A 12488-nucleotide genomic window follows, 5' to 3' on the forward strand; every position below is an offset into this window, starting at 1 on the left:
GACGCTGGTCCCCTGCCCACCTCTGCTCTTTGTCTCCAGGTGACAGAGGATGCAGAATTCTTGAGGGTAGAGGAACATTTAGTCCGGGCAATGGGAAGTAAATTGCAAGATCATGAACACTGTTCGTCAACATTTTTGATGGGGTAAAAAACCCCAGTCTTTTTCCAAAAAAAAAAAAAAAATCAAGAGGAACCATCATCTGCGGTGGTTCAACCATGGTTTTCATTTACAAACACATGCAATACCTTGATTGTCTACTCATAGCCTTTATTTCTGCCTGCACATACTCTGTGTGCATGGAAATTGCTTCTGCTAAAGTACTTGCAATACTGTCATTGAATCAAGACCAAAACGATAATTTCACAACCACAAGAGGAACTAAAAGGGAATCAGGTGAACCTGGTAGTAACTAGACTGCAGACAACAAGAAGAAGGTGATTCTTTGCACGGCCCATAGTAGACTTGCGGTATTTTTTACCAAAAGGGGCTCTGGATGTCAAAGAATGGACTTGGAATCAAGGCAAAAAAATACTTGGAAAACAAATCGACAGGGGGTTACTAAGCAGACAGCAGCCACCTCCAGCTCAAGAAATTCTCTGTTCTAAAAATATTTGCCTCACAAGGCTACACAAATGTTACTTGTATGACATTTCATATATGCTTTCCCCGCTGTTCCCTATGCATCTGTTTATAGACACTGAGATCAATTCAGGACTAGATGGACCTTTGGTTCAATCCAGTGGAGTCCTTTTAATGAGCACCTTTGTGGGTCTCAAAGACAACTAGAGATCCATGGATGACAAAGGGGGGAAAATTCCATCTGCCTTTGTTTCATTTGTGGAATGGACCAGGGAGAGAGAACACCTTAGGACTGTAAGCACTACACCTTGAGATTACTTTCTGTGAATTTGGAGGACATGCATTTAATCTGAATACTTGCAACAGCCTCTAATTCCACTCATATTACAAATATACAAAGTACAGATTCACAGAACTGGAAGCAAAAAGGGAATTGAAACAACCATCTCATCTGACCTTATCTTTAGTACAATGAATGTACAGAGTAATTTTTACCAAGCACTTTATCACATGACTGAAAGAAAGACAATTTCTTGTGAATGTACATGGCAAACCATATCTGGGTAAGTCATTGTCTCTATTACCTGGGTTTGGCTAATTTCAGCCATTCACTGCCGCTAAAGGAGATACACTGCTCTTCCAGGCTCTGGCAGCACAATCTGCAATGCGTCTTATGCTAGTTTTCCCAGGTTTAGGACCCCTGCTTGCTGCAATTCAATTCACTAAATAGGCAGAAGCATACCAGAAAGTGGAGAATTTCTTCTGAGCCAGTGAGCAGAGCTGTGCAGATGGTCATAGGGTGCAACAAGCACCAGAGCTGACACCAAGGTGGAGTAGACCTTGGCAGCTTGAAACATGAACAAAAGAGGTGGAAGAGGGAGAAGAAGCTGTCTTTGTGCAGTGACAAGGTATCATGACAGGGTGTTTGTGGAACTGCCTGAAATCTGTATCTTTCCTTGCAGTCTTGCAACTTGGAAAATGTAGGCCAGGGCAATTTCCTGTACTGAATTATTTAATGATTATAGACAACCATGTTGGCCTTTGCACACTGATATCCCATTTTTAATTTGTTCCATATGTTCTCAATGAAATTTCTTACAGTTATCCTGAGAGGAGGGAATGGGGTATCAGTCATTCCAAGCCTGGTGTTTTACAAAAAAATGGTTAATTAACATAACCTTGAAGGATCATGTTTCAGTCAAGAGCCAGTAAAAAGCTACACAAAATAACTTGGTTAGATGTTTATATCTTGTTTTTAATGTACAGACTGCTAGAGGACATCGAGTCTAGCAAAAGATTAGGCTGTCTTGACCCTCCCTCCCAAGGGAGATTGGTCATGAAGACTAAGTGGCTTCTCTAAGAGGTGAGACAGCATGTGCAGACTTTGAAATCCTGACAGCAAGGAGGGAAGACATCCCTCTAAGGTAACCCCCAGGAAGTAGATTAATTTCTTCTTTCAGATATAGGATCAATTTTAGAAGTTGGTGCCTATTTTAGATATGAATACGTCAGTTTTACCTTAGCATGGCTGAAGTTAAGTGAGATGAAGGTAGCTAGCCAACAGTTGGCATTCCTCAGCCAAAAACATGACAGATCTTTGAGCTGGAGTCCTGGGACACTTCAAAACTCATCCTCTGCAACTTCAAGAGAGTAACAAAAGCTACACAGGTCTGAAGAGTTGGCACCACAGGTATGAGGGGAAGCTCAAGTGTCTTCCAATGACTTTTGACGATGCTAGAAGCTCTCTGGCATGTAGTAAGGTATAAAGCACACTCGAACCACCAAGGACAAAATGCCATGTGGAACATCATGCATGAATAGGCACGTTGTACCAGAGTACTGAGTTTAGAAAACATGTTAGCAAATTGTACAAACTTTCTTATCTCATTTAGTAAATACCCAAGTGGTGAAACACTAGATGTTTACATTGAGAAATAAGAATATTGCTTTCACTACTTTAAAGACTATTGCATCTGTAGCCAACATTTTGACTCGATAAATTAACCTGAGATTTGCTAAATCAATTCTTTAGTCTCACAAATTTTCTGTGAGCTTACTTTAACACGAGACATCCACATGAAAGAATTACCAATATTCATGTGTATACTTCTCATTTCTCCTACAGCCTTGTTCTTAACTCCCATATAAGGTTGTTTGTCTTTTCCTTGCTGGGATGACTAGGGCTTTTTAAACAGGAAAAGGACACACATGCAAAAGATGGTGAAGCACTTCAGGGACAAAAGGCATTAGCAGGTGAGCTGTCCAATGGGTTAACAGCTTTGTTTTCCCTAACATCCTTTGTATAAGAGACAGCATTATGTAAACATCAAATTTTAAAATACCTGGTCCTTCTCTTTACTGAGGAAGACAAATACCAAATGGTTTTTGGCTTTTAAGTTGACCTTTCATTTAAGTAGCTCTTGCAACACTCATGGAAAATTAGTGTGGAGGGTTTTTTCTATATTCCCATGCTTACTTGCAAAGAGAACTCACTTGTCTTTGTGTTTCAATTGGCTGACTTCCTTAGCACTAGAGGCCTGGCAAGGGGAACCATAGGAACTACCAGGTATTGTCCAGTCTCCCCTCCTCTTTTCAGGCTATGGACAATAGCAATGCACAGATTACATTCATTTCTGCTCTTAAGTTTGAACAATTTAAGTTATCTGCTAGGAACTGCTCAGAAGAATCAGTGCTTGTGTGATTCAAAAGACTGAATGCATCTGGCCAAGCTAATTTTAGTCTTGTGATAAACCACAGGAAAAGTTAGTAAGTTTTCAAAAAAAAAAAAGGCATGTTTTAAACTTCTCTTTTTCTGTTATAGCATCCAAGTTCCTGCAAAAGCCACCATGGTGAGATAACAGGAAGAATTTTTCAGTCTGTCCAACTTTTCAGCAGACTCATATCTGTTTAAATCCTTACATTTCATGTGTCACTGGCCTGGTAGTTGTTATAATAGTGAGTTGAAGTGCAGAGAAAAAGGCATTTTGATCCTGAGATACGTAGAGACAATCTGAAAGGGGCTTTCTAAGCCTGTCCTTATGCAGCTTTTCCATTTTGCATTAAATGTTCAGACACTCACTAGGCCAGATAGAGATAGCGAGATTCCTGTGCAGACTGACAGCTAAAGCACAGCTAGGAGATGGGTACGTTTTAGTGCTTGCTCCTGTGAACAGATAAGTATTTTATAGAAACAAGCAGCTTCAATAAGATAAAAGATCAGAAATTCACATCAGATCAGTAACCCAAATAGTTCCAGTTGACATGCTCTGTTAAACCAGCATCTTGCACTACCCAATGCATGATGCCAAGTCCCCCTACTTAATTACACCTGGAATGTTTTCTAATTCCTCTTACTTCATATATTCATTTGTTTTGCAATAATTTCTAATTTTGAGCATCATAAAAATATTTATATGTCAAAAAGCACCTGTAAACCTGTCTGAAGCCTCAGACTTATATTTGAGCATTTTATGTGTATTTCTAGTAGTTCTTTTATTTGTTTGTTTTCTCTTTATTTCATCCTGCAATCAACCAATAGCAGTTATGAACTCATTCAGCCAAAGTTACTTCTACATCCTATGCTTCGTATGTTTAATCCTAGATTGGTGTAGTATCCAGCTTCGTGCATGGACTGGGAGCTGTGAGTCAGCTGGGAAGCGTGAATAAGACCTGAAAAGGAACTGCTTTCTAAAACACTTCTCAAGTGTGAAGACAACATATTCTAGCTGTGGCAAAAGCCAGTTTCTTAAGCTGTTCCCCAGCCATATCTGTGTTAACGCACTCTGATGTCTGGTTGCAAGATCTAAAATGTTTGCTTAAACCACTGTGGCTTGAACTGATGGTTTGACACTGAGTTGTGATCAGCCCTGAACACTTAGGTTTGGGGTATTTTTCTCCTTTGGGAGGCAACACCTAAGAGCTGAGATTCAGTCTAAGATACCTCATTGTCTTACTTGTCCTTCGCTATCTATTCCTCTTCTCAGCCCAAGTTTCTGTTGACTATTGCTCTTTCCACGCTGCCCACAATGGAGTGCACATTGCCTTAGGGGATCTGGCTCTTCCGTTTCCTGGGGTGAGCACCGCAACCAGGGTTTGGGGTAGGTGGTGGGTGCAAAAACACAGTGCGCAGGAGTCTGGCGATGTGTGGTTCTGGTGGCAGGAACACATGCAGTTTGACAGATGCCAAACAGCTGCTTTTATGAGACACAGAATCATACTACTGACATAGACTGATGAGGCTTTTAACAAAAGAAAAATAGTCTTTGTCAAACAGTACGCTCCAAAGCAGAGGTTTCAGTCTCTCTCCTTAACCACGTCCCATCCTGTCATTAGGGGAGGTTGTGCAGCGCACAGAGACATCCCACGGCTGAGAAACACCCGCTGCTCCTCCAGCTGACAGACCTGTCTGGAGCACATTGCCGTTGTGCCACCATTGCTGTGAGACATTGGAAACACTACAAACCAATGGCATCACTCAGCTCCACTGGGATAATCACCATGAGCAGCTACTCTGGCTCGCCCAGCTCTTGTCTGCTCATGTCTGCATAAAGAACTGCTCCCAGTAGATATGTGTTTAATTGCTCTGCCACCCTGTGGTCCTTTCAAGAATTTAAGTATGAAAATGCCTATTAGAAAATTGTTGTGAACTGACGCAAGAAAGCAAAAAACTGTTAAATTAAGCTAATGGTAATTTTATAAGGGAATAATCTTTACACAATACAGTTTTTGCACACAATTAATAACACAAATATACTTGACTCCATCATTATTTTCCCTCCACAATGAACAACAAAAATAACTACCCAATCTAGCAAAATGAAAAATTAAAGTCGGTAAAACACTGGATAATTCAATATTCTCTTCTACATTGAACTGTTTGTCTGGAACCCCCTGGGTTCCGAAAATATTTCTAGGTCTCTTAGAGTGCTGAAGTATGGAGATAAACTTGGTAGAACATGATTCAGAAGAACACATAATCAGAATCTGCATTGTGCTGAGATATAGCAAAATGATTGGCTATGACCAGTCCATTTATTGAACCAAAGAGAAGGTATTTTTAGTGCTATTGAGAACCAGAATTCTTCATGGAGAAAGAGTTCTGCTGCAGCTCTGCATCAGGGAAACTGGATGCTGAAGGAACTGCTGGAAGGAGGCACCAACAGACAGAACTGGGATGAAGCAGAAACATATCAAGGTTTTCTCATAAGAACAAATTTGGGTTTCTTGAAATAGAGAATCTGGTAACTGTTGGCAAGGGATGAACTGTAGTGGGAACACTGTTCTGCTCTCAACACCTCAGCAGAAAAAAAGCATCAGAAAATCAGTCTGTAGTTGTTGTGCCCAAGAAGAAAATTTCACAAAGGTGTATTTGCCCAGGGAAGAGAGGTGAAATGAGTATAAAAAGGTACAGGAAAGACCAGTAAAGAGAAAAGGATCGGAGACAAAAGCATCCCACTAAGAACAGAAGTAGGACTTGAGCTGAAGGAAACAGAGGGAAAGAAGCTGGAACAGCAGCAACAAAGCCAGGCTGAGGTAGGAGGCAGAAGGAATAAATTGTCTTTGTGATGTCTCTCAGAGCTTTTCCCCTCTGTATTACACTGGCTTCACAGTGAGATGCTGCCTGTCTCCACAGCAACTGTCAGAGAGACAAGACCTTCCCTCCCTCTCTGCACTGACTCCTCTCTCTGCAGAGGAGCCCTCCAAATTGCCACTCTCCTATGACATCAATGCAAAAAACTCATCTGGAAGCATCTCAGAAGACCCACTTACTGCACATGGGGGATGCACATGACCACCATGGAGTAGGATCAGCTACATCTGTGCTTTTTCTATAACCCAACTGGGCAGACCCAAGCACCCACTCCTCCAGGAACAGAACTTGCATAGATTTTTTAATTAAAGCTTTCTAAGTTTTTTCATTGCCTTTGATGTTTCTCTCATTCAAATTATTAAATTTGGGAGGAAAACTCATTTAGCTCACCAAAGAGGGGCCTGAAAGGCAGCATGTCCCCTTGTGCCTCACACAACATCTCTTCTGAAGCAGTTCATGATGAGAGCAGCCTCATCACCCACTTACCGAACAATTTCCCAAGGAAAGGCAATTCTGTTAGGTAAGGTCCATGCCAAAACTGAAGACCCAATCTCCAACACTTAGATGGGAGAAGATGAGAGGACAAGGATCTCACCTAATTGTACAGGCAGTGAAATTGTTTTTCTGAGTCAAGAGTGATTGCAGATCTGAGAGGCCAAAACATCCAGTGAATGGAAATTTACTTCTGTTGTCCCATTTATAACTCACCACATGATGTCTAATTGTTCAGCATCTCAAGACATTGATAGCCCTTGTGATATACTCACTACTACTCATTGCTCACAGAGGTGTAAGAAAAAAATTCCAGTTACTCATTGATACGGTGATTATAATGGAAAAATGTTTGTCCTCATGACAAACTCTAGTATTTAGCAGCAGGAGAAAAAAATACAGATGGTTAGGATCTTCAAAGTAAAATATTAAAAATATGATAGATGTGGAATCATTAATGCTTTAGGCATAGGCCCTAGTAATACCTGATGAAGGGGGTAGATGGAAATCTTCAGAACAAAATGTTTCCTGCGGAGATGCCTGCAGAGTTTTTTCCACTTTCGTGTCAGGTTGATAGTTTGGGGCTAAAAAGGGCATGGGACTAGAAGGGCTCCTAGTTATATTGGGGAGAAGGATGAGAAGGGTACAGCCTGCTCATCGTTTCAGCACCGGGAGGAAAGTTGAGAATGACAAAATCGAGATGAAGGGGTAATCCTTGTATAGTTACAACCTGGGATCTCATTCATCATGACTGAGAGTGCGACGAGAAGGCCCTACAAGCAGAAACAAGAGAAACAACTGGAATTCAACAGAATCAGATATTTGTTCTGCAGTTTATAGTTCATTCTAACAGTAGGTTTATTGGACAGAATTTTTATTATGTGTTCATTTGTATTGTTGGGTTTTTTTCCCTATGTAAGACTTCTGCTCTTTTTGTTACATAAGTTTTTCCTGTATTGGCTCCTTCCCTTTGAGTTTTCACCCTGCTTTTTTCACTGTGATGGTCCTGCATCAATCTACTCCTTCACTGTATTCTCACAAATAGAATACTTGATGCATCTTCCTGTTTGTTTTGGGGTTTTTTTTTTATATTTTGCATAATGTGGTTATGGTTCTCATATTAATTTGACAAATCTATTTTTTTTTAGATTCATACAGAATGTATAGGTATTTAGTTTGCTGGGATTTATTTGTAATTCATATCCCTAGCAATGCCTCAAAAAATAATAATAATGTAACTAAAAAAACCTCAGTTTCTGAAGTTACTACTGTGCAGATTAATAGCTGATCGATAACTGAAATGATGTGATAACTTGTCAGACGACACATATTGATATTTAGGATGTCACTATTAATAAGATGTCCAGATTGAGCCTTGAAAATAGCCACAAAACACTCCACACAATATTTAAAAAACTACATTCAATTGCATTTATCTCATGTAACTCCTACATATTAATGGTAACACTGTTTTAAATAATTTTAGCAGTCGGTGTTTTATGTGATTAAAGTTTAGAGCCCACAGTAAAATATTACTGTTAATTCTGCCAACTAACAAAATCAGTTGAGTCTGAATCACAGGTTTTGTTGTGGTAGAAGCACTCTGGAGATCTATCCAGAAAATGATGTACAGGGAGCAAAAGATTTTCATGATGTACTCATGCATGAAATAACATGACTGCCTGACATAGACTCAGAATCTAAAAGGGACCATGTCACTGTAATTAATACATTCTTGAAAAAAATGTCCTGCTCTTTCATGACAAAGAGAAGAGACATCATAGCACCTTTCCACCCACTGCACCAGTGTTTACACTGTGAGGACATGCTGTTTAGCCACGAATGTCCTGTCTGACTAGCTGAGAATGGGAGAAGCCATAACTGCAGACTGGGTACCTGCTCGTTCAGCTTTACCCCACCTGTCATGAAATCAGTGTGGTATGACTGATCCTCTGGCTTTGTTTGCAATTACACCTGCGCTCCTTGCAGAGAAATAACATAACAATGAAACAGGTATCTAAACACTAGTTATTTCATAAGCGTTGGGCATCTGGGTTCTTGCTTGTCACGACTGCGTACAGTGAAATTCTCAAAGTTATTTTTGAACTCTGTTGATTGTGTTTATGCTCTGGCTATTTTGGTGTATGCTTTCCAGCTTTGTGGTTGAGTGTTTCTTCTCCAGTATTTCCAGGCCAGCACGAATTTTAGGTTACTGAGGTAATCCAAGCTGTTATATAGTTTACACAAATATTTAGGTTTTGTTACAGCTATTTATTTTCTCCTAATTTGAATATAATTGTTTTGCATACCCCTGTTGGCCTGTTAAGACTGACAAGACAGCCTTATTGGAGGTAGCAATGAGCTATCTGGTTATTCTACTAATTGGCTGAAATCCTCCATGTTTGAGTCTTGGACTCATAAGTTCCTGTTATGTGGTGCTTTTCTGGCTGATATCATCAAGTATGACAGTTTTACTGGTGTATGGAAATACAAGGCCTGGAACATAGAACATGCAAGCCACTGCTTTGCTATTTTGCCTTTTACTAAAAAAACCCCAAAAGTTAAAAAAAATAATGTATGTCTGACTTAATAACCAACTACAAGGAAGGCAGAAGAGTCTGTGCTTTGGTGACTTAGGGTGTCTGAATTTATTTAGGGTCCTTAGCTATGACTAAAACCTGAGCATTGTGATTAACAGAGACAAGCTCATCTAAACTTCATGAATTTGGCTAATTCTTTTGTGGATCACACTCATTTTGACTTTCATCACATCTCACAAGTTCCACAATGTGTTCCATAGAAAGGTCTTCTCTCCTGTTATCCATTACTTTCTGTTCATTTCAGCACTATTCCTCAGTTCTTACATTTGAGACAGACTAGACAATCATTATTCAAGATAGCTGTGAACCATCGATTTATACAATGGCATAATGATATTTTCTGTTTTGTTTTCTTTTCTGTTTCTTGTTTTACTAGGAAGGAAATGCAACACATTCATTGTAGACAGTTATTCTCCCACTGTCTCACAGGAATCTGTGATGTGCTGAAACAGCATTCGGAGCTTTAACCTCAGTCACACCTACAGCTCCAGCAGTCACCTTCTGTATTGAAACACAAGGAGCACATCCAGCGGCACATCCATTGTCTAGGTATTCCTAGACAATGAGAAACAATCATTTAATGAGTGAAAATGTGACACACATGCTAATTTTAAATATTGCAGATGGCATTCCAGCTGAAAAAAGAAATGCTTGAACTAAGGTTTGTGAAGCTTTAATAAAAATGAGCCTCTCTTGTGGAATAATCTCCTAGAACTGTAACTGTGAATTGTGTAATTATCACCAGGCTGATAATGTGTTTGGGTATTCAACTTTGGCACTGTGCCAGTATTTCCAGTGCTGGCTTTATCATTGCTTTTATTTTCCCAGTTACTTCTGTTGTGCTTTGAAGGACATCCTTAAGTTTCTAGGGTGTACATCTTTGTCATTTAAATGCCCCATTTCATGTAGCCCATTTTTCTTGCTACATTTTACTGTAGTGCTCCCAGGCACTTGAATTGCAATGATACCTGGGAAGTCATCCTCCTAACACTCCTAGTGACCACAGCCTGACAGAGGTAACGTGCACTGTTACATGTTATGTTATCTCCTGGTTCATTGTTTTATGTTTTAGTTGTGGAGCTTTGGAGTTATTTGAACTTCCTTTCTTTGATTTGTCACAGCTGCCCTTCATTTATTTAGCTGTTCACATCCTTGATGTTTGAGTCCTGGGAAACATTACACAGGGCCAAGAACTTCAAAGGCAAGACTATAATAATCTTCAACAATCCTTTTTTTGTTTCTCTAACTTCACTCAACATTAGTCAACTACATTCCACTAACACTAATTTCCATTAACATTTATCAATTGAAAAACTACACCAAATCTTATCTTGGTCAAGACTTGATTTCATTCCTGCCTCCCACCCCCAGCCCAGCTGAGGATCCAGGCTATTTAGTGGTTCAGTCTATTCTCCCTTGTACTGAGAGGTGCACACCTCTCAGCTGTACACTCACTGCAGCTTCTTAAAGCCTCAAATGTGCACCTGGGCAGACTGACTGCAGCTGGTGATTAGTTAAGTTGGGATGGCTGAATTAACTGCTTTTTGAACTCTTGCTTCCATTCTCCTACAGGTGAGTTTCCCCCCTACTTGTACCATGATGTTACAGGCTCCTGAACCCTGAAAATTTCAGCTCCTGAACCCTGAAAATTTCACTTTGAGAGCAGCTCAAAGTGAAAACAGAACTCATTTATGCTACAGCAACTCCAGAATAAATAAAAATCCCAAAGCATCAGTATAAAACAATTTCAGGATTCTACCAAACTTCCTTGACATAGCATGCACTTCCTTATAAATTGGCAGCAACATTGATGGTTCAGCATCTCTTCATTTTCTCTTCAATTCAAATTCATTAAATGATTCATCCATGTTTCATGAAACCATCTTCAAGTTCCTAGAGAAACCAGGTTTTGTCAGTTAGATCATTGCTCTAAAACATTTTCAGTGAAACCAGAAGCATATACCAGCAATAACAGTAGTTTCCTGGAAAATGAGACATATCTATAGATTTATGTTCATGTTTTTGCTGGTAAGCCAGTTGGCTTCTGCCTCTCAGAATGGATTAGAGCTTCATTCCTCTAAGTAGGGGCTTCAGTATATCATCCAGATGCTGATCTTCACCAAACTTCTAGGAAATTTACCTGCCAATTTGGCATGAACTTGAACAGCAACTTCCAGAGTGGTAAGCAAGGGACAGGCAAAGATGGCAGGCAGTACAAGCAGAACAAGCCTATACATTTCAGTTCCTAAGAAAATAATATAAAAAGCATCTTCAACCAGAACTACTAGAATAAACAAAACTGATTGGGAAAATTAATAACTATGACAAATGTTCCTGAGCACAGATAATGCCAACTCCTGGATAACATCCCGTGATTTAATTCCTACTGGGTTTCTGTTAAATAGTAGAACTCTTAAGTTACCATCTCCATTAACTCATGCCTTGGATGACGTTCCTTGGCTATATCAGAATCTCCTTTTTTATTTTGCAGAATGAAAAGAGGAAAGGAGAAGCAGGCATGCAAGGTCATTGGAAAATGGCACAAATTAAGGTATCATTTAAACCAGCATAATTAAGCTGCTATTTAAATAGTTAGTAATTGAGTGAGCATTTACTTGATAAAAAGTGATTTTCTGGTTTACTTTAGAGGTATGCAGGAAGAGATTTACATTTAAGCAAAACATAAATCTTGAATGAGGCTGTACACATATCAGTTTGTGCCTACACATTAGTAAAAACTAGCCAGTGTTGGAGCGCCTTTGGTTTCCTGTGTACACAATGACTGTATTTCCACTTTCTAATGACTGAAATAAAACATGAAAACATGATAGATAGCTGAGTCTTTGAACAAGCCCCGGCACATGTGACAGAGGTAACCGCCTAATAACTTCAAAATTTTCTCCAAGGCCAATTGCCTTGCTGGCACCACTCAGGCAAAGGATGTTCTGAAGGTAGAGGATGCCTGACTCAGTCATGTATAGTAACAGCTGGTCTCTGCCGGTACAGAACCGAGCCAGCTCCATCCCACCGGCTCCTGCTTCTGGTTGCCATAGAAAAGAGGTACGCCCTCCTTGCCTTGGTCATTTGGTACAGGCTGATACCAAGCACAGAGGGACTCTGCAAACAGATATACACAACTTAGGAGTGCAGAGTAACTATTTGTTAGCTAATGCACACAACAGACAGCTGAGACTAACACACTGCTAGGCTGAGTGTTAATATGCCCT

The 12488-nt window shown here is 39.9% G+C and overlaps 1 protein-coding gene across 1 annotated transcript in view; it reads left to right on the plus strand.

Annotated features, from left to right (window-relative positions):
- DSCC1 (DNA replication and sister chromatid cohesion 1) overlaps positions 1 to 12488 on the plus strand; it is a 26975-nt gene that overhangs the window by 1197 nt on the left and 13290 nt on the right. The window lies entirely within an intron of this gene.

The sequence above is a fragment of the Manacus vitellinus genome, unplaced genomic scaffold, assembly GCF_001715985.3.
Source record: "Manacus vitellinus isolate BGI_N305 unplaced genomic scaffold, ASM171598v3 scaffold_1_pilon, whole genome shotgun sequence".
Taxonomy (NCBI): domain Eukaryota; kingdom Metazoa; phylum Chordata; class Aves; order Passeriformes; family Pipridae; genus Manacus; species Manacus vitellinus.